The following is a 27,577-nucleotide window of genomic DNA, read 5'->3' on the forward strand; positions in this document are numbered from 1 at the left end:
CATCCAAATTCTTAGGAGCTACCCACTCCATGATGGCTCTTATATTTTTGGTATCTAGTACAATGCCTTTCTTGTAGAAAACATGCCATAAGTAGTGTACCTTAGTCTAAATGAAATTACAGTTGCTGAGCTTAGCATACATCCTATGCTCTCTCAACAACCTCAAAACTATTTTTAAATGTTTGACATGCTCTTCATCATTTTTAGAATATACTAGTATATCATCAATGAACACAATAAAAAACGTATCCAGTTATAGAGGCAACACATTATTCATCAAGCACATAAATGTAGCTGGAGCATTAGTTAAGCCAAATGGAACTACAACAAACTCATAATGCTTGTACCTAGTCTGGAAAGTTTTCTTTTAAATGACCTCTTCTTTGATGCATACGTGATGATATCTTGATCCCAGATCAATCTTCAAGAACACTACTTCTCCCTTTATCTGATCGAACAATTCATCAATCCTCAGAAATGGGTACCTTTTATTGGTAATCACTTTATTCAACTTCCTGTAATCAATTCATAATCTAAGAGTACCATATTTCTTCTTGAAAAACAACACTAGTGTGCCTCATGGTGTTAGACTCGGCCTAATGTATCCCTTATCCAACATTTCCTTCAGCTACATCTTTAACTCAATCAACTTAGGTGTTCTCATCCTATAAGGTTTTCTTTATCATGGAGATGTCCCTGAAACTAACTCAATAGAGATGTTCATCTCCCTGTGAGGTGGAAATTATGAAATTTCCTCACGGCATACATCTTTTAACTATTGAAAAGTTGTGTACTTGCTAAAAACATCTGCATCCTCAACTTCCTTACCCTTATCACTAGAAATGTGCACTATAAATAACTTACACCCCTTCCTTCGACTACACTTTTGTTGTATAGATGTCACCATCATAACCGATGTGGATGTCTTCTTACCCTGTAAGACTCTTTCTTCCCGATTTTCATCAACACACTCAATGGATTTGTCATAATTGTCCACGTTGGTTCTCTGAAGATACACCCAGTCCATTCCCAACAACATATTGTATGATCCCAACAATAATACATTTATATTTGTTGTCATAGGCATACCCTTTAAATAAAATGGACAAGATCTTACCCAACAATGAACTCATTTCTTCATACCTATAGGGAATTGCACTAACCAAGACTCCACATGCAATTCCTTACTCAAACCACACTTTTCCACTAAATTAGGACTAACATAACTATAATTAGATCTAGGGTCAATAAAAATATAAATAACCTGATAACAAATCTTAGTATCGACCTCAATGATAGATGCCTAATGATATGCATGTTCTTAATCCAAATTTTCATAGATACATGGAATCCTCTACCCAACATCCCCAATAGTCTATGCCTCTTGCGCACTCTATATCTAAGGTCTACCACCCTAATACTACGAACAATCTCTCATGCAATCTTCTTTCCAAAAATCCAACACTCTATGGGCTTCCATCCTATCTCATTATTATGTTCCCCTTATCGGAATCCATGTCCTCTATCTGATGTATTGAACTTCCTAGGTGGTGCAACATTCTCCTTGTTACGTGTATCCTACGGTCTTACTTTCCTCTTGTCCCATTTTCCCTTGTTCTTTGCTTTACCTCTTCATTATGGCTTAGTCTCAGTTTTGTGCTTCAATTGTTTATAACAATGCTTCAACTTTCAGATAGCCTCCTTTAATATTCTAGGCTCATCGAACTCAATCCTATCATTGAATGCAACTAGTAATCCACTAACAAAACTCTGAATCTTAGCCTTCTCCTCCTTGAGGTAAGGTACATACCTCAACAAATCCAAGAATCTGCTACTCTACTCATCATCTATCATGGATCCCATCTTTATCTCATAAAATTATTTTTCTTTGTCATTCAAGTATCTCTCTAATATGTACTTCTTCTTGAATAACTGATCAAAATCACTCCAAGTCAAGTATTCCTCATTTATACCTCTAACATTTTTCATGTCTTGCCACCAAATGTCTACTTTTCCCTTGAGACTAGATGTAGCCACTCTAGCTTTCAAGTTCTTTGAATAGTCATGCAATATGAAGAAATTATTCATGCCTAGCAACCATGCCTCTACATCTTGTGGTTTATCTATCTCTCCATCAAAATTAGGTGGCTTTTCTTTCCTAAACTCATTTGGAAAATGCCCCTTTACACTCCTCCTGTAAGGATGATACTGATAATCATAGTGCTTATCTAAATAAGAACTAGAATCATAATTGTGTCTATCCCCTCTCCTAACTGGAGTTTCCAACAATCCACCATCTCTGATTGTGTCATCTCTATCTGATATGTGACCACCATGTGATCTATTACCATATATCCCATTATTTCTATCCTCCTTCTCATGGCTAATCCAAGGTAGTCCCTATCGCTGCAAATCTAACAAGTTCTCAAGTGTTAGGATATTCCAACACATAGGAAATAGTTAAGTATAACTTTGTCTGCTGTGTTACAGATCCATTTGGGAACATCAACCCCGACTTACAGATCAGTACTATTAGGTCCCATCAAACCATAATTCAGTTGTTACATGCCCTAATTAAGTCAACCATCAGAATGCCTCCTTCCCAAGAGATTCCATGACTAAAATCATCCAAAAACTGCCTCTAAGAAGATCACCGTAGGCAAGCCTTTATCAAGGTGCATTGGAGTGCAGCCTAGTACATTGCCATGGTGCATTACAGCGCATTTGAGCCCTTTTTGGCCTACGCTAGGTGAATTTGAGTGAAATATGCATTGGGGTTTGTAATATTCTTATCCATAGGATTCTTCTAGAGGTTTCCCAAGGCTATCCACTCTTTTTGGCTCGAAGTTGGATGAGGGAGGAAGTTAAGGAACATCAACCCCTTTATCCCTTCCTCCATGGAACTAAATCCTAAGTTTGGGAGGGCATTCATTGCCACCATTTATGGCATAACTTCCTTCATTCACCTATAAAAAGACCACTCATCTAAGCGATCAGGGGCTGGAATCATTGAATTATAAAGAGATGTTGTTAGTATGAGACTTGAGTTGGTTTCAAGTATTGTAATGATGTCGAAATATCTTGCTTGTTATGAGGAGAGGATGGGATTGAACTGGAGGAGTGACACTGAATCAATAAAATTGGATTTTAACTCTTCCTTTTATTAATAAAGTGTCCAAAGCTTTTTCCATATGTTTGTATTGTTTATTAATGCTTTCATATGTGTATTATGTGCTTGATTCCATTTTATGTTTAATCAATAGATCATTATCATATGCTTTGATCGTTTTTGTCTTCTGTCTATGTGCGGATACTTTTCAAGTGGATTAAGTACGGAAAGGAGTGACAAAATTCATCAAGGGAGATAAGGAGTAAGCGAAAGCTTCAGGTAGGCTTCTTTACTATCTTATTTACTCTATTGGTTATAGAAAACGTAGACAATGATTTGCATTGTTGTTATCGACTTAGCTACTAGTCTAGGGGTTTAGGCATTTATCAATAGACACTAAGAATTCCAAAAACAAATTGGTGACTCCACTAGGGATCAATTATCCATATTAGTAGCTTATCAGCATCTTAAGACATTTTTACATACTGTGCTTGTGGTATTTAATTGAATTTCAATCTTATTTCATTGAAAATTGAGTCAAAATTATGTCAAATTCCCTTCAAAAATGGCTTACTATCACCAGCGTAGCCTAGTGAAGAACACATTTTTCTACAATGCACTTCCCGCATCTTAGTAATTCCAATAATTTCATCTTTATATATAGATATATATATATATATATATAGAGAGAGAGAGAGAGAGAGAGAGAGTAGTTTGAGGATGACTAAAAAATGTGATATGCATGTAGTTGGTATGCATGTAGTTGGTGTCAAATTCCCTTCAAAAATGGCTTACTATCACCAGCGTAGCCTAGTGAAGAACACATTTTTCTACAATGCACTTCCCGCATCTTAGTAATTCCAATAATTTCATCTTTATATATAGATATATATATATATATATATATATATATATAGAGAGAGAGAGAGAGAGAGAGAGAGAGAGAGAGAGAGAGAGAGAGAGAGAGAGAGAGAGAGAGAGAGTAGTTTGAGGATGACTAAAAAATGTGATATGCATGTAGTTGGTGTAATTATTTTTTCTTTATCTTTTTATTTTGCATATTCAAATTATTTAAGGTAAAAATACAGTGGAATTTTAGTTACTTTCATTATTTATCAAGGAGACATGTCGATGCATATTTTTTGTTAAAGTGTATATATTTTTTCTTATACAAACACACACACACATAGAATTTTAGTGGATGTAAAGTTACAAGCTAAAATTTGGAGGTGATAGGGTATCAATACATTTAGAATGCTACAACATTGCATGGAGGTGGATCCCTTGTCATACAAACAAGTTATTATATATATAGTACTTATTGAAACTAGATAAATTAATATGTAACATAGCATTAATTCTTTTGTAATTCCCACCTCCAAAATTTACCCAACTTAACCAGTCCACCATGGTAAACATTTGATGAAGAGTTACTATTATATGATTCAACTCCCCAATTATAGTTAAGGAAGTGCAATCGATTAAAAAAAACAAACTAACCTTAATTGGGAGCCACAAAACATTCACAAGGCAACCAGCCCCTCTAGGTGTCCAACCCCTAACAACACTTGATGTTTTTATCAACTAGAACCCAATTCACTCCCATGAAAATACTTTCATGTGACTAAGACCCTAAATGTGCCCCCACAAAAAGGCCTCCATGCATCTATGGCCTTTTTCATGCAATCCTTTCCTAGTGACCCCGAATTATGAGCGATTTTTTCAGGGCCATGACTCACGACTCTACAAAAAAATTCATCGAACTTCTAGAAATGATAAATAAAAAGATGACAAGGCCTCTAATGAAAAATTCAAACAAGGATCTAACCTAACAAGGCCTAGCCATAACATACATTCTATCAAACACATCATCAACATGTAATCTACATGTCATATAAACACATCTCATCATAGGGACTTCATACTTATCTAAGGTTTTCTAAGGAGGTCTAATGCCATCTCATTCATTTACTAATAAAGACATGATGAGAGCCACAAATCAAGTCTTTCATGAACCACGATTATAACCAGTATATAACCAACGTAGTAACAACAATAGAATAGCCATTATAATCACATAATAACAGGCACATTTACACAAAATACAAAAGAGGAAAAGAGATCTTATTCACATATGAAAAATGGAACTAGGTCAAGGACTTCCATTTACCACCTAACCATAGTTTGGGATGAACAAAACCTTTCTTTCAGCCAATCACCCTCATACCATATTCCAAGTGTGAATGTGGGACTTACAACAAAAAAACCAAGGCTTCCTCAGGCTTTACCATAATCCACCAAGGGATTCCTAGAACCAACCCGTCATTTATATATTCAGGCTTTACTGCAATCCCACTAAGAGATTCTTGGGCACAAACAAGAAACATACACTACCAGGATTTACAACAATCCCAAGATATACTAGTCTATGGATTTCCAGGCCTATACAAACATGTATACCTCTAGATCTCTCCACCTAATCTCTGATGAATTTATTTGTCTCCACATCTAGGGTTTATCATATATGCTTCTATTTATAGGTTGAGGATTCTTAAGCCTATCGAGGGCATAGACAATTATTATCTAACATAATCCCACCTTCACCGATCCAGGTAGTCTTAGGCCTTCTGTTTCTCCCCTGAGACCACCCCACATAGTTTCAAAACCATATGACAATCTAGCTCAACCAAATAACAGAAACCCCATCACATCATGACTATCTATAAATGGCAAAGAAAGGCTAAAATTCACTGTCAAACTTGGAAAAACCCATGCCAATGACAAAAAGAGAGCCAAATACACACATTCATGTACCATGCATGACACAAATAGCAAGGAAATCATACATGCAGCTCGATACCTACGAGTAATCCCACTATAGCCACTTGATATTACTCTTCCTTGCTTCATTCTTGCTTCCCTTTGCTTTCTTCTCCTTCCTTTTCCTTTCTTCCTCCAATGCTAAAGTGCTCCAAGAATACTCTATGTCCAAGAGTATGAGAGAGATATAGAATAGAGAGAGAGCTCCAAAAGTGAACTAAAAAAAGGTTGTGAACTAGTTCTAAGTAGCCTTTTTATTAATGTGGCCTATATTTTCTTCTATTTCCATTATTTTCCTTGATTTTCCTCCTCACATGCAGCCTCTGACTATTCACCTTCCTTTTCTCCTAATGTCCTTTATATTCATAAGTAAAATTCCAATGAATTCATCTTTCCTTTTCAAAGCCTTTTCCATTGACTTTTCCAATTTCCCTAGCCATACCAAACCAAATGAACACTGAATACAATGTTTTTCCTTTCATTTAGCCTGGAATACATGTCCCATGACCTTGGTCTTATTTTTCCTCTATTAACATTATTACATGAACTTTTAACTCGTGGTTATTACAAACCTCCCCCACTTAGGGGGACCACCATCCTCTTTGTTCAATGAAACCTAAAACTAGCAAGACTACTGAAAAGAAAAACATATTTCTCATGGAGCTTTATAACTTAACTTGATGCAGTATTTACAATGATCAACTTGTTGAAAAGAAAACCAACGTGACCAAAATAACAAGATTAAAAAAAAAAATCTTATTAGAGCTTTATAACACAACTCATGGTGGTATATACATACATATACCAAAACAACATGTCAAAAAATATACCAAAAGACATCCGCTCAACCAGTTGATAGAGAAGGATACATAGCCTGCATTTGATCAGTCATCTCTCGTGTAGCTTCATCGATCCCAAAGTGCTTCCACTACACTTGAACCTACTTGATTTCTCAGTTCCAGAGCATGAGCATATTTCTCTTTAAAACAAACAAAGGTTCTGACTGGAATTATACTTCTGGTTCCACCTATAAAGCATACCAATCAATAACATCACCAACATCCTTTACCTATATTTGAAGCAAAGAAACATGGAAAACATCATTGAATTTCACTATTGGAGGCACTGCAAATCAATAGGCCACTCATACAATCCTCTCAACGATTTCGAAAGGCCCACAATACCGAGGTGATAACTTTGCACATGACCCTATCCTCAAGAAGCTCTTCATGGGCTTAATGTGCAATTACACATGATCCCTAATGTGAAGATCCTTAAACAACTTGTGCTTATCTAAATATATTTTCTCCCTATCCTATGATTCCTTTAGATTATTTTTTATTACCTACATTTCCTATTCCATTCCTACCAACATGTCTAGTCTAATCAACACACTATTCACTGGATCACTAAAACTAATAGGTGTATTACAACTCCACCAATACACTTCCTCAAACAAACTCATCCTCAGTGACTCCTCATACACGTTGTTGTAAGAAAACTCAACCAATGGTAGGAACTCCTCCCATCTCCTCTGTTGATGTGTCACATACCTCCGCAACATGTCCTCCAATATCATATTGAACCTCTCTATTTGTCCATCTATCTACAGATGATAAGTTGTACTAAATGCCAATTTTATCCCCAAACCTGCAAACAACTCCTTCCAAAACTTGGAAGTGAAATTAACATCTTTTTTCGACAAAATATTCTTCGAAACAGCATGAAACCTCACTACATCTCTAATGAAGACCTATGCTACCTCACTAGATGAATACATAGACTTCACTCGAATGAAGTGTTCTACCTTTTTCAACTTGTCAACCACAACCATGATGAAATCATGTTGTCTAGATTTTCTCAATAAATTTGTAATGAAATAATTAAAAATAAATTCCCATTTCCACTCTAGAATCAGAATCGGTTGTACAAAACCACCAAGATCCTTACACTCGTCTTTTACTTACTGAAAATCCAAGAAAATAGCCACAAAATCTGCCAATTCCTTCCTCAGATTCCACCAATAGTAGAAATTATTCACCAATGTCAATGTCTTTTAATATCCTAGATGACCTAAATATGGCTTAGCATGAAATTTTCTCAAGATAAGCTTCTTGAGCTCACTATTATCTGACACATAGATCTTCTCCCTAAATATGACCAAACCATCTGTTGTCAAACAATAGTCAACATCATGATCACCATTACTCTGCTGCCATAACCTATGCTTAAGTTCTCTATACCTACCATCCTATTGTCTTACCTGTAAGATCTGATCCTGTAAGTATGTCCCATATGAGCTCATAACTGCTATGTGATTTACATGCACTCTTCTTCTAAGAGTGTCTACAACCCTATTTTCCTTTCCCTTAATGTACTTGATCTCAAAGCCAAATTCAACAATCATGGAAAACCATTTAGCTTGTGTGGCCTTCATATTCAGTTGGTCAAACAAGTATCTCAATCCACTATGATCATGCATAAATACAAACCTCCTACCAAGAAGATAGTGTCTCCACATATTCAAAGTATGGATGACTTTTTCCAACTCAAGATCATATGTAACATAATTATGTTTGTGCTCACTCAATTTCCTTGATTCATAGAAAAATACTTGTTCTTCGTACATTTAGACCCCAACAAATCCTATCTTATAGGCATTTGTACACACCATGAACTCTTTATCTGAATCTACAATCTTCAGAACTGGAACATTTGTCAAAAACTGCTTCAAAAACTCAAACTTGCCTACACATTCCTCTGTCCATTTAAATTTCTTACCTTTTCATTGCAATGATGTAATAGGATATGTGATACATGATAAGTTCCTGATGAATCTCCTATAATAACTTGCTAACCCAATGAATGACCTTATCTCGTCCACTTTTCTAGGATCTTCCCATTCCATGATAGCTCTTATATTTTCTGGATCCACTGTTATGCCCTCCTTGGAGACAACATGTCCCAAATAGTGTACCTTTGTCTGAAAGAAACTAGATTTACTAATCTTGGTGTATAACTGATTCTCCCTTACTAATCTCAACATTTCTGCTAAGTATTCAACATGATATTGCTCATTCTTAGAAGATATCAATCTCTCATCGATGAACAAAATAACAAACTTGTCCAAATAAGGACACAATACACTATTCATCAAGCACATAAAAATAACTGGATAATTAGTAAAACTAAAATGAACTACAAAAAACACATAATTCTGATAACTGGTCTGGAAAATACTCTTGTAGATGTCATATTATTTAATGCATACCTAATGGTAACCTCATTTCAGATCAATATTTGAGAACATTTCTCCTCCATTCAAATGATCAAACAAATTGTCAATCCTCAGCAACGGATACTTGTTCTTGATGGTCACCTTATTCAACTTCCTATAATCAATTCACAACATGAGAGTACCATCCTTCTTCTTCACAAACAATATCGGTATGCCCCAAGGGTATACACTTGGCCTAATGTAACACTTGTCAAGTAATTTCCTTCAACTACAACTTCAACTCTACTAACTATGGCATGTTCATCCTGTATGGTGCCTTTGATTCTAGTGCTACCCCTCGTAAAAAATCAATAGAAAATTACACTTCCCTATGAGGCAGTAACTCTAAAATATCTAGGGGAAAAACATCTTGAAAGTACTGTAAATATAGGTACCTACTCAATACATTTGCATCCTCAACATCCATACCTTTATCACCAGAAATATGTACTGCAAATAACACACACCCTTTTCTGTGACAACGCTTTGCTTCCATAGTTGTGACCATTCTAACTCACAATGCCTTCTTCTTATCACCTTCTTACCTTGAAAAATTATGTGTTCCCCATTTTCATCCAAACACTCAATGGCCTTGTCATAAAAATCCACTTTGGTCCTGTGAAAATATAGAAAATCCATGCCGAACACCATACTATATGATCCCAATGGAAGTACATTCAAATGCATTGATGTAGGCATACCATTCAATGCAAATGCAAAAGCTCTTACCTAGTGATGGACTCTTTTCTTAGTACCTATTGGAAACTACACTAACCAAGACTCTGCATGAACTTATTTATTAAAACCACAGTTATCCACCAGGTAGAGATTAACATAACTATAATTAGATCTAGGGTCAATCAAAATAGAAACAACTTGATCAAAAATCTTACCATCCATCTCGATAATGTATGCCCGATGATCAACCTGCCTATTATCCAAAGCTACATAGATCTATGGAATACTATGTCCAACATCCACCAGTACTTGTGCTTCCTGTGCATTTTAGATCTAAGGCCCACCACCGTAATGTTGTGGAAAATCTCTCCTACAATGCTCTCCACAAAAATTCCAATGCTATAAAATTTTCCTACCATCACCCTAATTTTGTGCCTCAAACCAAAATCCTTGTCCTCTATTAGGTGTACTGAAATTTTTAGGCGGTGTTTCATTCTCTTTCTTAGCTATGTCCTGAGCTATTGTTCACTTCTTATCCCATTTCCCTTTATTCTAATAATTTACTTTCCATTCCTTTTTAGTCTCAGATCTTCACTTTGATTGCTCATAACAATTCTTTAGCTTCCTAATGGCTTCATCCAACAATCTAGTCTCATCAAACCTCATCATGTCTTTAAATGCTATGAAAAACCCAGTAATGAATATTTGAATCTTCTCTTTCTCCTCCTTAATATAAGGCACATACCTCAATAGCTCTAAGAATATGCTAGTGTACTCATTATCGGTCATGGATCCCATCTTCAGCTCATAGAAATATTTTTCCCTATCGTCATAATATCTCTCTCATAGATTCATATTCCTGAAAACTCTCTCGAACTCACTCGAAGTGAACTTCTCTTCCCGAATTCCACTATCATTCTTTAAATCTTCCCACCAAATGTCTGGTTTACCTTAACAATTAAATGTAGCTATTATTCCCTTCACATCCTCTAAGCAATCATGTAATCTAAAGGACTTATTCATCCTAAGCAAGCATGTTTCTACATCTTGTGACTTGTTAATTTCTCCATAAAATTTTGGTGGCTTTACTTTGTTGGACTCATCCAAAAAATATTCCCTGTCACTCCTCCTATAAGGATGATAACGATGATGACCATGATGCCTATCTAAACTAGAACTACAGTAAAGCTCGTGACTCCTGCCTCATATATAAGGTGTATCTAAGAACTTGCCATCTAACATAGTGCCATCTCCATCCGACTTGTGCCTACCATGTGAGTTACTACCATATGATCCATTATTCTTGTCCTCTTGTCCATGACTGATTCTAAGTGATCCTTGTATATACAAGTATGACAAGATCTGAAGAATAAATTCACTGGCCTTTTCTTATTTCTCCTCTGTCTGAATGATTTTATCATTACTGGCTTTGCAACTCCTCATTTTTTCTTTCATAATCGCAATGTGTTTTCCATGTCAGCAGAATGACCATCACCGTGTTTCTCATCTGATTGGTACGAACAGTCTCATGAGATATAGTATGCCATATTTCTAGTCATAATTGATCTTCTATTGCTAAAAATATATCATGTCAGCTAAATGGAAACATAAATATAACCAACATACCTCAATATAGTCCAATCGAGGATATCCCATCTGCAAGACCAACCAAATTTGCACAATACATGTGTATATAAAAATAATCATATCAGTATATGGACATAATTTCAACCCTTATCTAGTTACCATGGATAATGACATATAGGCATAGACATACATAACAATTGAATAACCAACATGCACTCATGATGACCACATCCAACAACATCACCATAAACTTCCACATGGCATCAAAACTACAAAAATGACCACCACCATGCGTACAAAAATATCATATAGACCACAAGCATAAATAACGCATATGCAACTCACATGTATGAAAGACAAACACATTCTGCCAAAGTGAAAATGAAACCTTACATCACCCAAGGAGAAGGGAACCATGCTCTCATACCGCTCTATAACACCGTCCTCCAACATTTACCCAACCTTACAAGTCCACTAGGCTAAACATGTGATGAAGAGTTACTATGATATGATTCAACTCCCCAAGTATATATAAGGGAGAAAAAAACTAAAATGTCCTTCCTCAAGAGCTACAAAACCTTCAGGAATGAACCAAGATCTACAAGGTTCTAACCCATGAGAAAAATGATATTTTTTTGAACTATACCCCTAGTCACTACCATCACAATCCTTCCATGTGACTGAGACCCTCTAGTCATTCCCACAACAAGGTCTCCATACAATTGTGCCCTTTTCATGTAGTTCTGTGCCATTGACCCCCACTTCTGAGCCACTTTTTCAAGGCCAGGACTCAGTCCTCTACCCAAAACTTCATGAAACTTACAAAAATGATAAATAACAAGATGAAAAGGCCTCTAAAGTAAAAACTAAATAATTACCTGAATGGACAAAACCTAGCCATGATAGACATTCTATAAAACACATCATGAACATGTAATCTACATGTCATATAAACACATATGAGCATAGGGACTTCATACTTATCTGATATTTGTCAAGAAGGTCTGATGCACTCTCATATTAGTTGTATTATCATCTATTAGGCCATACACTTAGTATTCTTTCATTTAAAAATCAAAACATGATGATAGCCATAAATCAAGTCTTTCATGAACCATGCTTATAACTAACATATAACAATCAGAATAATAATAATAGAACCATTATAGTCACATAATAAAAAGCACATTAACACATAATACATAAGAGGAAAAGAGCTCTTATTAACATATGCAAATTACAACTAGGTCAGGGACTTCCACGTACGACCCAAAGATTGAGCTCAAGAAAATATTTCTTTCAACAATCACCCCCATATCAGCTTACAAGCATGAATGTGGGACTTACATCAAAACAACCAAAGCTTCCTCAGGCTTTACTGCAATCCACCAAGGGATTCCTAGGCCCAAGTCCTCATCTATAAAACCAGGCTTTACTACAATCCTACCAAGGGATTCTGAGGCCCAAACAAGAAACGTACACTTCCAGGATTTATCGAAATCCCTCCATATACCAGTCCATGGATCACTTGGCCTACAGAAGAATGGATGTCTCCATATATCTCCAGCTAAAACATGTGAAATTTGTCTGGCTCCAACTCTATTCTTTATCATATATGGCTCCATTCACCGTTTGAGTATTCCTAGGCCTATCGAGGGCCTACACAATCAGGCTCTACCAAAATCCCACCTTCACTGGTCCAAGGATTCCTAGGTCTTGTGTTTCTCCCCTAATACCACGCCATTGAGTTTCGAATCCATCTGATAATCCAACTCAAAAAAATAAAAGAAACCCCATCACACCATGGTTGTTCGAAAATGGAAAGGGAAGGCTAAAAACCCCTTTCACACTTCGAAAAACTCATTCCAATGACAACAAGAGAGCCAAATACACACATGCATGTACAATGCATGCCAAAACTAGCAAGGATATCATACATGCAACTCGATACCCTCAAGTAACCCCATTTTAGCCACTTGATTCCACTCGTCCTTTCTCGATCCTTGCTTCCTTTTCCTTTCTTTTCCTTTCATTTTCTATCTTCGTGCAATGCTATAGTGCTCCAAGAATACTCTATGTGTCCAATAGTGAGAGAGAGGGAGAATGGAGAGAGAGCTTCAAAACTAAACTGACAAAAGGTTATGAAATGGTTCTCAGAAGGATTTTTATTAATGATGCCTCTGTGTTCCTCAATTTCCATTATTTTCCTTCATTTTCCTCCTCACATGCAGCTTGTGACTCTTCACCTTCCTTTTCCTTTATTTTCATATATAAAATGATAATCAATTATTCTTACCTTTTGAAATCCTTTTCCACTGCCTTTACTAATTTCCTTAGCCATAATAAATGAAATGAACACCCACTAGGATTTGTTTCCCAACATTCAACTTGGAATATGTGTCCCATGACCTTTGTCTTATTTTTCCTTTATTTACTTTATTAAATGAACTTCTAATCCGGGTTTGCTACACTTTTATTTTAATCATGTGTATTTCTTTCTTATTAATATTTGTGGATAAATATATTATTTTTAATAATTCAAATATTATTGAATGTTCTTTACCTATACTAAGTTTCAGGTTAAGTTTGATGTTTAATAATATAAAAATATAAATTAGATTCTTCATTCAAATTTATAGTTATATAATTATTTGGGTTTAAGGTTAGATTTATTTTAAATTAATATTAAATTTTCTCTCAAAATATAGTTCACAATTTCTAGTCCATTACAAAATGAAAATTACATTCATCATATGTTCATAATGTCAGGTCCCTATTATACTAGTGTACCCCACTTATTGGTATTGTTAGTCATGTAGCCCCCTTGTTGTTACTATTATTTCCTAGTATCATTATTATCATTGTTATTGATATTTTTATTTAGCCTCATTATTGTTATTGTTTTGCCCCATAGAAGCCCACTATTATTATTTTTTTGCCCTTATATTATTACTGCTATGTAGGATCTGATTATATGATGATCCTTCAAACTCCTATATATACCGAGGAGGCCTTGTCGTTTGAACCATTCAAGAATTTTTCATTTATATGATGTAAAGGATGTTTCCCCCTCAAAGAGGATAATTTTCAAGTCGTTGATCTCTCTTTTCGTTGGCTTTGTTATATGGTTTCATAACATTTGGTATTAGAGCTTTGGATTCTAGATTTTTTCTATTTCAAACATGGCATCTTAGAATTTTTGCTATAGCATTTTTTATACGAGGCTTCAAAAGGTGGCATTTTTACCCCATGGATATGGAATATTGGTGAAGTACGTATATAAATTTAAGATCTTGGTCCACTATATTTTATAAGATATTAACCGAAGAAGTTAGGGTTTCTCATTCTCTAGAATTATGTCTGAAATAGGCAACCTAAGGAAAATCATCATAACTTTCTCTACTCAGATCATATTTGAATTTCATAAAATATGACTAAAAGTGAACAAAATTATGTATTTCGTGTGTCATTTTCAATGGTTAAGGTTGAAACAGTGAAATGTGGTATTTTGTATTGGTTCGCTCTATAAAATTAGTCCATAATCAGGTCATTGTGGGAGATTGGGAAAACATTTATCTTTAAGAATCCAATATTTCTCTAACTTGTGGAATTGGAAAGAATACACATAGGGCTACCACAAGAAAAACCATCACATGGGAGAGAGCCAAAATTATAGAGATACAATCCTTTCAATATTCACCCCCTAAAAAAAAGAAAAAAAAAATATTTTTTAAAATTGCATAAGCTTTTTTCCAAAATCACTTTGAACTAATTTAAAGTGTGTATTGAAGCATAGATATACGTATTTTTTTCTAAAACTACACCCAAACAAAAGAATTATACACCCATTCAGCTCTTAGAAAGCTTGATTATGACACATGAAGAGGAATAATTGCAACATGATATATCAAAATTATGGGACCAAGAGCAACAAATTTCGCTCTCATATAGAACAACCAAATATGGAATAAAAGGGCACATGGATGGTATAAAATGTTACATGAATGACTTAAAACAATACATGGAAGGTTTGAAGTAAGGTTTGGAAAAGTTGTTAGAAGAAAGCCTTCCTAGTGGTGATAAGGTATTTTATGAAAGTCATGAAGAGAAAAAATACACTGTGAATCATGATTTTAGAGACTCCAACTTCGGGATGAAAGCATACCATATTCCAAAGATTAATATGTAAAGTTTGATGGAAAGGATATGGTAACATGGATATTGTAGATGGAGCAATTATTTGATCTATATGACGTGTCGCACACACAAAAGGTATGCATTGCATCTTTATATTTATAACAAAATCAATCTATGTGGAATAGATGGATTTGCTCTCATAAATCAATTGTCACTTGGATAATTTTTATGGAAGGATTTGTAGCACATTATCAATATACAAAGAGAAATGCCTACTTTATCCAATTGATAAATCTCAAATAAAAGGGTTCAATGGAAAATCACATTCAGGACTTCCAAAGATTGAATATGAAGGTAAATGGTATTATAAAGGAGTATAGGATTGATGTCTTCATTGGGACTTTAAGTGATAACATACAATATGAGGTTCTCCTTTGAGAACCTAATTAATTGGAGAAGGCTTTGAAGGTGGCAAGAAAATTTCAAAGAAAAAAATGACAAGAAGGAAATTTACCACTCTCACCAATAAAGATGGAAGTGTTGTTTCTCCTAACCTCCCATAACCTACAAGGTTGACACCACGACAATTAGTGGAAAAAATAGCAACAGGGCTTTCTTATCGCTGTGATAGAAAATACACTAAGGGTAATAATTATGTCAAGAATAAATTAAAATACATAGATTGTGAAGAGGAGGGAGAAAAGGAAAAAGAAACATCAAAAGAAGAAGATACACACCAATAACCAACCCAAAAGAAAGAGGAAATGAATTCTACCATATCTTGTAATGCATTGGAAGAAATTACCACTCCTTAAACTCTCAATATATAAGGATATATCAAGAGAAGAAAGGTAATAGTGTTGATTGATTATGGTTGTACCCATAATTTTATTCATTGTAATATCAAGGAATTGAATTCCTTTCTATATCCAGCACCCGAGTGTGAAGTGATTGTTGCAAATGGAGGAACTATAAATTTCTTAGGGAAGCTCCATAATATCATTCTAACCGTGGGAGAATATATATTGAATAGTCCAATGTTTTCCATTCTAATGGCTAGTATTGATGTTTTATTGGGAGACCAATGGTTAAAATCTTTAGGGACGATGAATTTTAATTTTCAGCAACTTTTCTTGAAATTTTAATTTTGTTGGGAAGGAAAGTAAATTGAATTAAGGGGCATCACATGGAAAACATGGAATATAATCAACTATAATGGTACGAAATGACTTTTGAAGAAATAACAAGAAGGCATAATTGCACAATTATGATCACTTGATGTTCAAATTTTGAAATCATATGTTTCTCCAAATCTCTAACGAATCTTGGACAACCATTACAAGGAATTTGAGACTCTGAATGATCTGTAATGGTGGTTCGTTAAGTTGTTATGCTTACAAGAACCTCCCATTCAGTTAAACAAATAAATGATCTAGCTTATATATGACATTTGCGGAATTAAATAGTTGAAATAGGTGTATGTTTTCTTTTAAATGTTTAAGTGCTTTAATTCCATTTGTTGTTGATGATATTAAACACATATAATATCCATATAATGCAACAAATAAAAAACCACACATAACATCACATTTAATTGAGGAGTTCACTCGAATATCATGGGCTACATCTCCTTGAGCTTTTGTCATCTTGACTTGGCTCTTTGCGATTATGGCAAAGTTTCTTTTACAATTTCCACACTTAACTCCAAAGGCTACTAAACTGAACCAATGGGCTTAGAATACCATATATATCCCTTTCATGGTTGTCATCACTCTGCAAACAGATCTAAGCTCTGTTAGACTTGATTCCTTCAATCAATTCTCCGAGCTACTCCGAGCTTCTTGAAGGCACTAACTCCTTAGAGTTATTTAAATAACACTAAAACCTTATCTACTATCTCGAGCACATGTCAGACACCGAAAATAAGCTGATCATTTTCTCAAAATGAGCACTACATCCCCAAAATAGGCCTTCCTCTGTGGTTGGCACTCGACTGCCTTAAACTTCCCTATAGCATATCAGCATTTAAAAGTCTTAAAATAGATCTACAATCCCTAAAATGGATTCATAAGGCTCATTACAGTCAGAAATGACTATTGGTTTGCTGAGAATGAGTCCTAGTAGCTCCTACAACTGCCTCCAACTCCTAGTGGCCCTGAGCTCCAAAATCTTCGTCGATGAAAATCTCTATGAAGATGAGTTTCTCAACTTCTCTGGACTATTCCATTGGCTTCAAAAGGCTCCAATTAGCCTAGCTAGCCTCTTGTTTCACTCTCTCCGATCAAAAGCTGCTTCTAGAGTAAATTTAGTCGATATCCGCTAGGGATACTCCACCAAATTTGGTGAACTACACTTAACTCCAGTTAACTATGGCATTTCTGCCTTTTTAGCCACTCTACCAAGCTGACCGTCGAAGGTGAGTTGTTACAATAATTTTTTTGGTTCACATATGAGGCAGTATAATCCTTCTGGTTAGGGATAATCCTCTGTAGACATGGTGGTAATGCAACCGCGTGTCAACCGTTTGCAATTGGCAGCCATGTTAGCATCGCGACATGTGAACTGTTTTATGGGGACTGCTGGTGGGTAAGACTACAAGTAGTCCTAAACCCCAATCCTCCGATCGTTACAAGTTAAATATGCCATGCAACCGCTATATGTTAACAAACACATAGGGCGAAGTTGGTAGAGCACTGTCCTGTATTACCGAAGGTCATGAGTTTGATTCCATCGGACCCCAACAAATTTTGCATAACCATTCTAGGGCCACATAGCAGCCTCCAGGCTTGCCACATGTCAGCACCTGATACCACTTTGATGCAGCAAAGCTACATCTTTACAAATTAGCGCGTGGACCTATGGGTTATGGGCCAACGTATACATCAGAAACATTTCAAATAGCGAAATCTCCACCATTGATCTATCCCACTCGATCCAACAGATATCATGTCGCCTGCTCACCAACTGACCTGGATGATCTCCACCGTTGATGTGACTCATCCAATCGAAAGGTTGTCGCGCAATCTCGTGCAGATTCTTGCACGACCGATATCAGGTTGAGAGCGTGCGAGAAAAATAGTTTTTTGATGCTACGTGTTGACCACTAAGGTTAATCATGTGAAATCATAGAATACGATTTACATCTTTTTGTCTGCGCGAGATACCGGTTCCCACATTCCAAATACTAGCCACGTGCTCAATACGGAACTTAAAGAAAGACGTTTAAGGAAAGGTTTAGTGCTTACCCCAAAAGGGAATATTCTAGGAAATATTCCAAGGGATATTCCTTGGAATATATTTTTTTAAATATTTTCCAAAACCAAATTAATCTTGGTCATTGTCCAAAAATTCCATTTTTCTCGACTTTTCAAATTGCGATAACTCCTTCCTACGGTATGGGCTTTTCAAACCATTCATGGTGCTGGAATCAGGAAGACAAGATATATCTGGACATTCAGGCTCAACACTCTTTCGAACACTCTGAAATTTGAGATATCATTTAGGTCATTGATCAATATCTGATCACTCCTCCCTATTAGGAATCTTTTGGACCCCAAAAGATTGATATGCTGATCTGTACAATAGATGAGAGTACAACACCCCCTTCTTTTCAGCATCCATATACTTGCTTTGCATCGCTAGTGCCTTTGAACCAAAACTCGAAGGTAGTGGACACTTCCCTTCCTAGATGCGTTTCTCCTCTTGTTAAGAACTGTGTTCCTTGAGCTCATTCAGAATTTCTATTGAGAAGTTTACAAAAGGTAGCTGAACATTTCTTGCTTGATCATCGACCCAAGGTGGCTCAAACAAACGTGAGATTACATCATAAATATATGCATAGTTAACTGAAATTTGCATATGTACCAATGAAAGTATGTTTTACCATGTCAAGAAGTCAAACCACTTCTTACCAAGCCACTTCTATGGCGACTTTTGCTACTGAAAATCTTCTTCTCACACCTTGTCAAAAAAAACATAATGAAAAAAAAAACAACTTGACGACATAAATTCACATCATATGAATCATCATCATGTCTCTTAAATCTAGGTGTGCAAAGGATCGACTAAATCACAAGCTGACAAAATCATACCTTTTCAAACAACTGACTCTCCAAGTCAAGCATGTACAAAGAGAACTTGACAATTCTTTTTCAAAGTAGAAAGAATACCACCTCTTGTGAAACACTTCATCATTATCTCCCTTTTTCAATCTTGGAAACAAAATCAACTTTTCCAAGTCGATATGACATTGCATGCATGTTTAAACAAAGCAACCGATCATCAATTCAATTACACATACATGTTCGAATACAATGAAGTCATTAACATCCCTTTGTTCATGCATACCATTCTCATGCATGTATTCCATTCTTCAACTTTCTCTCAAGAAAAATCATAAGTACAAGATCCTCAATCATATGTAAATGTACTTACAAAGCTGAAATGATCACAATTTTTCTGCAATATAGCAAGTCTCATACTCAACCTTTTCATTCACGATTTTGGTAAAACCCTGCAACTTGCATTCCATTGGCAAAGAAATGTACCGAATCAAAAGACATGCAACTTTAATTGGATAATAACTCTAACCATTTCTTACCAATCCACATCAAAGGTGCTTCCTTTAATTGCACATTGACATCAACATGTGAATTCTCCTAAAAGACATCAATTATGGAAACTTCCTTTCCATTCTTGCAATTCTCTTTTTCTACCTTCTTCAAATTTCGTGGAAGCATTGTTGGATTCAAAATCCAACACTTTTCAGCAATATGTCCTTGCATATGGGAATAAGTGCAAAACATGTTCATCCTTTTTATAGCATAATTTTCCTTGTCCAATGGACCTTTGGCTTCTTGCCTCCTCTTCTTTAAAAGTTTCCTATATGTGGCCATTTTCTTCCAACATCTAGAAACACTATGGTTAACCAAACCACAAAAGGAACATGCAATTTTTTTCCAATGCTTATGTGGAAATTTACCATGCTTAACGTAATCAAAATAAATGTTATTGAAATCAGATTTATACCTTTCTCTTTCACCTTTGTTTCCTTCATGAGAAGGTGAATTGAATGAACAAGTGGCTCCTTTAAGAACACCATCAATCTCTTCAATGATTTTAGAGATTTCACAAATCTCTTATTCGAGTGCATGCTTATGAACACCTTCTTCTCACAAAGTATGTTTCAAAAACTTGCATTCCCCGTAAATACAATCTTTATAAACTTGAGGTATAGAACCTAAAATGAAACTCCTTCTAGGATCTGTTTCAATTGCCTTCATGACTGCTTTGGTACTTTCTCCATAAGATTGTTCATAGCCAAGACACAAATACTTAGGCCTTTCCTCAACCGTTCTTGGCTCAATTATGCCTTGTGCATGTTTTCCCAATCCTTTTCCTTCATAGCCCATTTTTGACATCAACTTGGACCCTATACCTCTTGTATGCTTTTCAAAAGAGCCAACATAAACATTCTTAGATGAAATTGAAGACAAACTAGGATTTCTTACGTCTTCTTCAAACTAACGCTTGACTAAGGCTTCTTTGGAAACAAGGAGTTGTGTCTCCAACTCATGCATCCTTTCTAGGTTCATATTTGCAATATGAAGTTGGCATTCCATTTCCTACAATTTCTCAAAAAACCACTACTTCTCTTCCTTCATGGAATTCAACTTCTCTCGAATTTTGGTGCTCTTTATTTCATCTTCATACATTTGTTTCACCATATCCATCATGATGAACAAGTCTCACTTCATGTCTTCATCAAAGAATCTTGTTAAGGAGGAGGATTTTGAAAACTCACTTGTAGAAGTTGTCATTATAGAAATGAACAAAAAAACTTCAACAAAACTTATAAAGCTTTCGAAGAACTAATGACAAAATTTCTAAACTAAATGGCAGTAGATTCGAACTCTTATTCAAGCGGCCTTTTGCAAACAAACCCTCTTTTGCTTCAAGGGTTGCCTTGAGGCCCTTTGGGTAAGGTGAATTCCTTTAATCCTTCTTCCTTCTTTTCCTTTCCTAGACTTAGCTATCAGTATTTTTCCCTTCACCTTTGCAAACTCAAGCAACAGTCAGTTTACAAACAGTGAAACGGTCAAATTCTTTGTACTGTTTAAACACCTTTCAAGTCAACCAAGCAACATATTGCTCTGTCAATTGAGCAACCTATTGCTCTGTCAATCAAGCAACCTGCTCTGACACCACCTAATCTATAATGGGGGTTTTTTAACTCGTTATGCTTACAAGGACCTCCCACTCAGTTAAAAAAATAAATGATCTAGCTTATATATGACATTTGTGGGATTAAATACTTGAAATAGGTGTATGTTTCCTTTTAACTGTTTAAGTGCTTTAATTCCAATTGTTTCTATTGATATTAAACACATATAATAGCCATATAATGCATCAAATAAACAACCACATATAGCAACAAATTTAATCTAGGAGTTCACCTGAATATCATGGCCTACGTCTCATTGAACTTTTGTCATCTTGACTTGGCTCTTTGGGATTGTGGAAAAGTTTCTTTTGCAAGTTCCACACTTAACTCCAAAGGCTACTAAACTGAACCAATGGGCTTATACTACCATCTATATCCCTGTCATGGTTTTCATCACTCTGCAAATAAATCTAAGATCCCTTAGACTTGATTCCTTCAATCAGTGTCCTCAGCTATCGTGAGCTTCTTGATGGCACTAACTCCTTTATAATTCTTTAACTATCATTGAAACCTCATCTAATATCTCTAGCACATACTAGACACCAAAAATAGACTGATCATTTGCTCAAAATGAGCACTGCATCCCCAAACTAGGCCTTCCTCCACAGTTGGTATTGTGTCACCTTAAACTTCCCTGTATCATCTTGGCCTTTAGAAGTATTCAAGTGTCTATGAAAATCCCTGCAATGGATTCATAAGGCTCATTAAAGTCAGTAATGATTGTTGGTTCGCTGAGAACGAGTACTGGTAGCTCCTACAACTGCCTCAAACTCCTGGTGGCCTTGAGCTCCAAAATCTCCCTGGATGGAAATATCTATGAAGATGACATCCTCAGATTCTCTTGACTATTCCATTGGATTCAAAAGGCTCCAATTAGCCTAGCTAGCATCTTGTTTCACTCTATTTGGTCAAAAACTGCTCCTGGAGTGCATTAAGTCCATATCCCCTAGGGATACTCCACCAAATTTGGTGAACTGCACTTAAATCTAGTTAAATATGGCATATCCACATTTTAGCCACTCTGCCAAGCTGACTGTCATAGGTGATCGGTTACAATAATTATTTGGGCGCGCATATGAGGCCGTATAATCCTGTCAGTTAGGGACAATCCTCCATAGATTTGGCGGTCATGCAACCGTGTGTCAACCATTTGCAACTAATAGCTACACTGGCATCGGGACATGTGAACTGTTTTATGGGGACTGCTATAGGGTATGGCCGCTAGCAGTCCTAACCCCCAATCCTTTGACTGTTACAAGTTAAATATGTCATGAAATCGTTATATGTTAAGAAACACATCGGGCGGAGTTGGTAGAGCATTGTCGTGTCTTGTCGGAGGTCATGGGTTCGATTCCATTGGACCCCATCCAATTTTGCATAACCATTCCAGGGCCACATGGCGACCTATAGGCTTCCCATGTGTCGGAACCTGATACCACTTTGATACAACTTTGATGCAGCGAAGCTGCATCTTTACACAATTTGCAGGTGGACCTGTGGGTTATGGGCCCACGTATACATCAGAAGCATTTCAAATATCGGAATTTCCACCGTCCAATCGAATGGATGTTGAGAAATCTCATGTAGATTCTTGCACAACTGATATGAGGTGGAGAAGATGTGAGAAAAGTAGTTTTCCAGTGCTACATGTTGACTGCTAAGGTTAATCGCGTGAAATTGTAGAACACCACTTACAGATTTTTGTCCGTGCAAGATACCATTTCCCACTTTCTGAATACTACCCACTTGCTCAATATGGAACTTAAAGAAATATGTTTAAGGAAAGGTTTAGTGCTTACCCTAAAAGGGAATATTCTAGGGAATATTTTGAGGAATATCCTAGGGAATATTCTAAGGAATATTCTAGGGAATATTCCAAAGAATATTCCTTGGAATATAAATTTTTTAATATATTCAAAAACCAAATTTATCTTGGTCAAATGTCCAAAAATTACAGTTTACTAGACTTTTCAAATTGCGATAACTCCTTCATACGGTATAGGTTTTCCGAACTGTTCGCTGCACCAAAATCAGGAAGATGAGATCTATTCGATCATTCAGGTTTGAAACTCTTTCGAAGACTTTGAAATTTGAGCTATCATTAAGGTCATTGATCAATATCTGATCACCCAAAGGCCTCCCACCTATTCAGGATTATGATCATTCTATTCACATGATTCCAGGAAGCATTCCTCCAAACATAAGACCTTACATGTACCCTTATGCACAAAAATGGGAAATTGAACGTATGGATGTAGAAATGGCAGAGGAAGATATAATTCAACCTAGCCAAATTTCTTTCTCTACTCTAGTAGTATTGGTACACAAGAAGGATGGATCATGGCATATGTGTCCAGATTATAGAGAGCTCAAAAAGCTCACAATTAAAGATATATTTCCCACCGGTCTTGATGGATTGTTGGATGGATTACATAGATAAATTTACTTCCCCAAGATGGATGTTCATTCTAGATATCATCAAATTAGAGTGAAGACTAAAGACATTTAGAAAACAACATTCAGAATTCATGAAGGTTATTATGAATTTTTGGTCATTCTTTTGGATTTACTAATGCATCTTCCACATTTAGAGTTTTGATGAATTCCATTTTCAAACCCTTCCTTAGAATTTTTTTGTTAATACTTTTTCACGATATAATAATCTACAACAAGTAATGGAAGGATCATGTTCATCATGTTCAGAGGGTGATGAAACTATTGGAAGAGAAGAAATTTTATGAAAACCCCTCCAAATGTTTCTTTGGGGTAGAGGAGGTGAAATATTTTGGTAATATTGTTTTATGAGGGTGTTAAGGTAGATCCTACCAAAACTAAATCCATAACGGAATGGAAAATCCCCACAACCCTAAAGCATCTTGGAGGACTTCTTGGGTTAACACGGTATTATCACAAATTTGTTAATAATAATGGGAAAATAGCAACACCTCTAACAACATTACCAAGGAAAGATTCATATTTATGGACTCTAGAAGCAACTAAGTCCTTTGAGCATCTTAAAGAGGCAATGACGCAAGCTCCAATTTTAGCTACACGAAACTTCACAAAAACCATTATGGTGGAATGTGATGCCTCAGGAAATGGAATTGGTGTTGTTTTAATGCAATAAGGAAGATCTACTACTTTTAAAAGTCATCCAATCAAGGGAAAGGTATTTACAGAAACCTATTTATGAGAAGAAAATGTTGGAAATACTACATTCCTCGAAGAAATTGTGTCGTTACCTAATGGGAAGAAACTTCAAGGTAAAAATGAATCATGATAGTCTTAAGTACTTTTTGTAACAAATATTATCTTCAAAAGATTAAAAAAAAATGGTTCACTAATATGTTTGGTTATGACTTTCAAATCATCTATAGAAAAAGGAAGAAAAATATTGTTACAGATACACTCTTAAGAAGGGATGAGGATGTGGAAGCATTTATTTATGCCATTTTTATTATCCAACCTGATTGGATAACTAAAACAAGGGAGGAATAAAAGAATTACGAAGAGCTGTCAACACTCATTCAAAAATTGTAGCAAGATCTGAGTATATCTAATACATTAATCTAGAAAAATGACTCATTATGGTACAAAGATCACTTATATATATGTAAGAATTTGCAACTCAAACAAAAGATTATTTTGGAATTGCAAACCTCTTCTTTAGGAGGGCACTCAGGATTTTTCATTACTTACCATAGGGTTAAAATAGATGTTTTTGGGATGCTCTTAAATCTGATATTCAGAAGCTTGTGGCATAAAGTTTGGTTTTCCAGAAAAATAAGTTGAGACAATTAATAACCCATTTTTTTGCACCCTTTAGCCATTCCAAGTCAGCGTTAGGAGGAGTTATGAATGGATTTTATTATAGGCTTACCCAATTTCAAAGGAAAAAGATTCATCATGGTGGTAATTGATATACTTACCAAGTATGCACATTTTCGTGCATTATCTCATTCTTTTAAAGCCAGTATATTTGCTACTACATTTATGGGAAAAATTCAAAATCTACATGGAAACCCAAAGATTATTGTAAGTCAAAGAGATCCAATTTTCAGTAGAAATTTTCGGATGGAAATAATTCTTGTCTTGATACTCAATTAGCTCATAGCTCATCTTATCATCCTCAATGTTACGGGCAAACTGAGATAGTCAAAAAATGTTTGGAAGTATATGTTAGGCCCCTATACTACTAGTGTAACCCCTTATTATTATTAGTACAACCCACTTATTATATTGATGTACCCATGTAGTGCCTATATTGTTACTATAACGCCCCATATAAGCCCACTATTGTTATTGTTGTGCCCTTACATTATTATTGTTATGTCAGCTCTGATTATGTCATGACCCCTTAGACTCCTATATATAGAAAGGAGGTCTTGTCATTTGTATCATCCAAGAATTGCTCATTTTTGTAATGTAAACGAGGCTAAACCCTCGAAGAGGCTGAATTCTAAGGCGTTGATCTCTCTTTTCTACCTTTTTGTGAGCTGGTTTCATAACATTTGGTATCAAAGCTTTGGATTCTAGGGTTTCGCTGCTCCAAACAGGTCATCGTGGAATTTTTGCTATAACCTTTTTTTGCGATATTTCAGAAGCTAAAAAAAACGCATTTGAGAAGCAATCGTGCTAAATCTCGGGTCCAAATTTCAAAGCTTTTCACGCTATAGTTGCGGAGATATGATCTGAGGAAGTTGGTCTTTTTGAAGACTCCTGAATTAAATTCCAAACAGGTGACCTGGGGAAAATCGTCATAACTTTCTCTCTGAGCATCAGATTGAAATTTTGTAAGAAGATATAGAAAGAGGACGGACTGTAGTTTCTTGTATATATTTTTCAGTGCCAAAGGTCGAAACAGTGACACGTGGCACTTCATACAAGTTCACTCTTCTGTAAAGGTCTATAATCAGGTCATCTTGGGAGATTGTGCATAACTCTTTATTGGAGAATCAAATTTGGATCAGACTGGTGGCACTGGAAAGAGGACACAGAGGGCTACTACAGGTCACAATTTTAGAACTTAAAGATCCAAAAGTACAGAGTTACAGCCATTTCAAGATCGAGCTCCTAAAATCAAGAAAAAGCAAGATGAGGAAGTTTGATGGCAAGGATCCAGTAAATTGGATACTTCAGATGGAGCAATATTTTGATCTACATGGTGTACCACTATTACAAAAGGTATGTATTGCATCTTCATATTTAGAACTGGATCAATTTTTATGATATGAAGGGCTTTATTCTCGTAAACAACTTGTTACGTGGTCAATTTTCACGGAGGAAATGATAGAACATTATGAGGATACAAAGAGCAACACCTTCTTTAGAGCAACACCACAACAATTGGAAATAGTAAAAGAGAATTATGACATAGTGGAAAGAAAAATTATGGAAAGTAGGAAGAATACCCCTCACAACTATAAATATGGAAGTGTTGTTTCTCTTAGCCTTCCACAACCTACAAGGGTTACACCACAACAATTGGAAGAAACAAGAGAAAAAGGGCTTTGTTACAATTGTGATAGCAAATGCACTAAAGGCCATAAGTGTGCTGAGAAGAAATTATTTTACATAGAATATGAAGAGGAGGAAGAAGAGGATCAAGAAACATCAAAAGAAGAAGATATACACCAGGACCCCACCCCAGACAAATAAGAAATGAATCAGACCATATCTTGTAAAGCATTGGCAAAAATTACCACTCATCAAACTCTCAAGATAGAAGAACACATCAAGAAGAAAA

This window comes from Pinus tabuliformis, chromosome 1_2 (genome assembly GCF_031772625.1).
Source record: "Pinus tabuliformis cultivar Carrire ecotype Pingquan chromosome 1_2, CPIR1, whole genome shotgun sequence".
NCBI lineage: Eukaryota > Viridiplantae > Streptophyta > Pinopsida > Pinales > Pinaceae > Pinus > Pinus tabuliformis.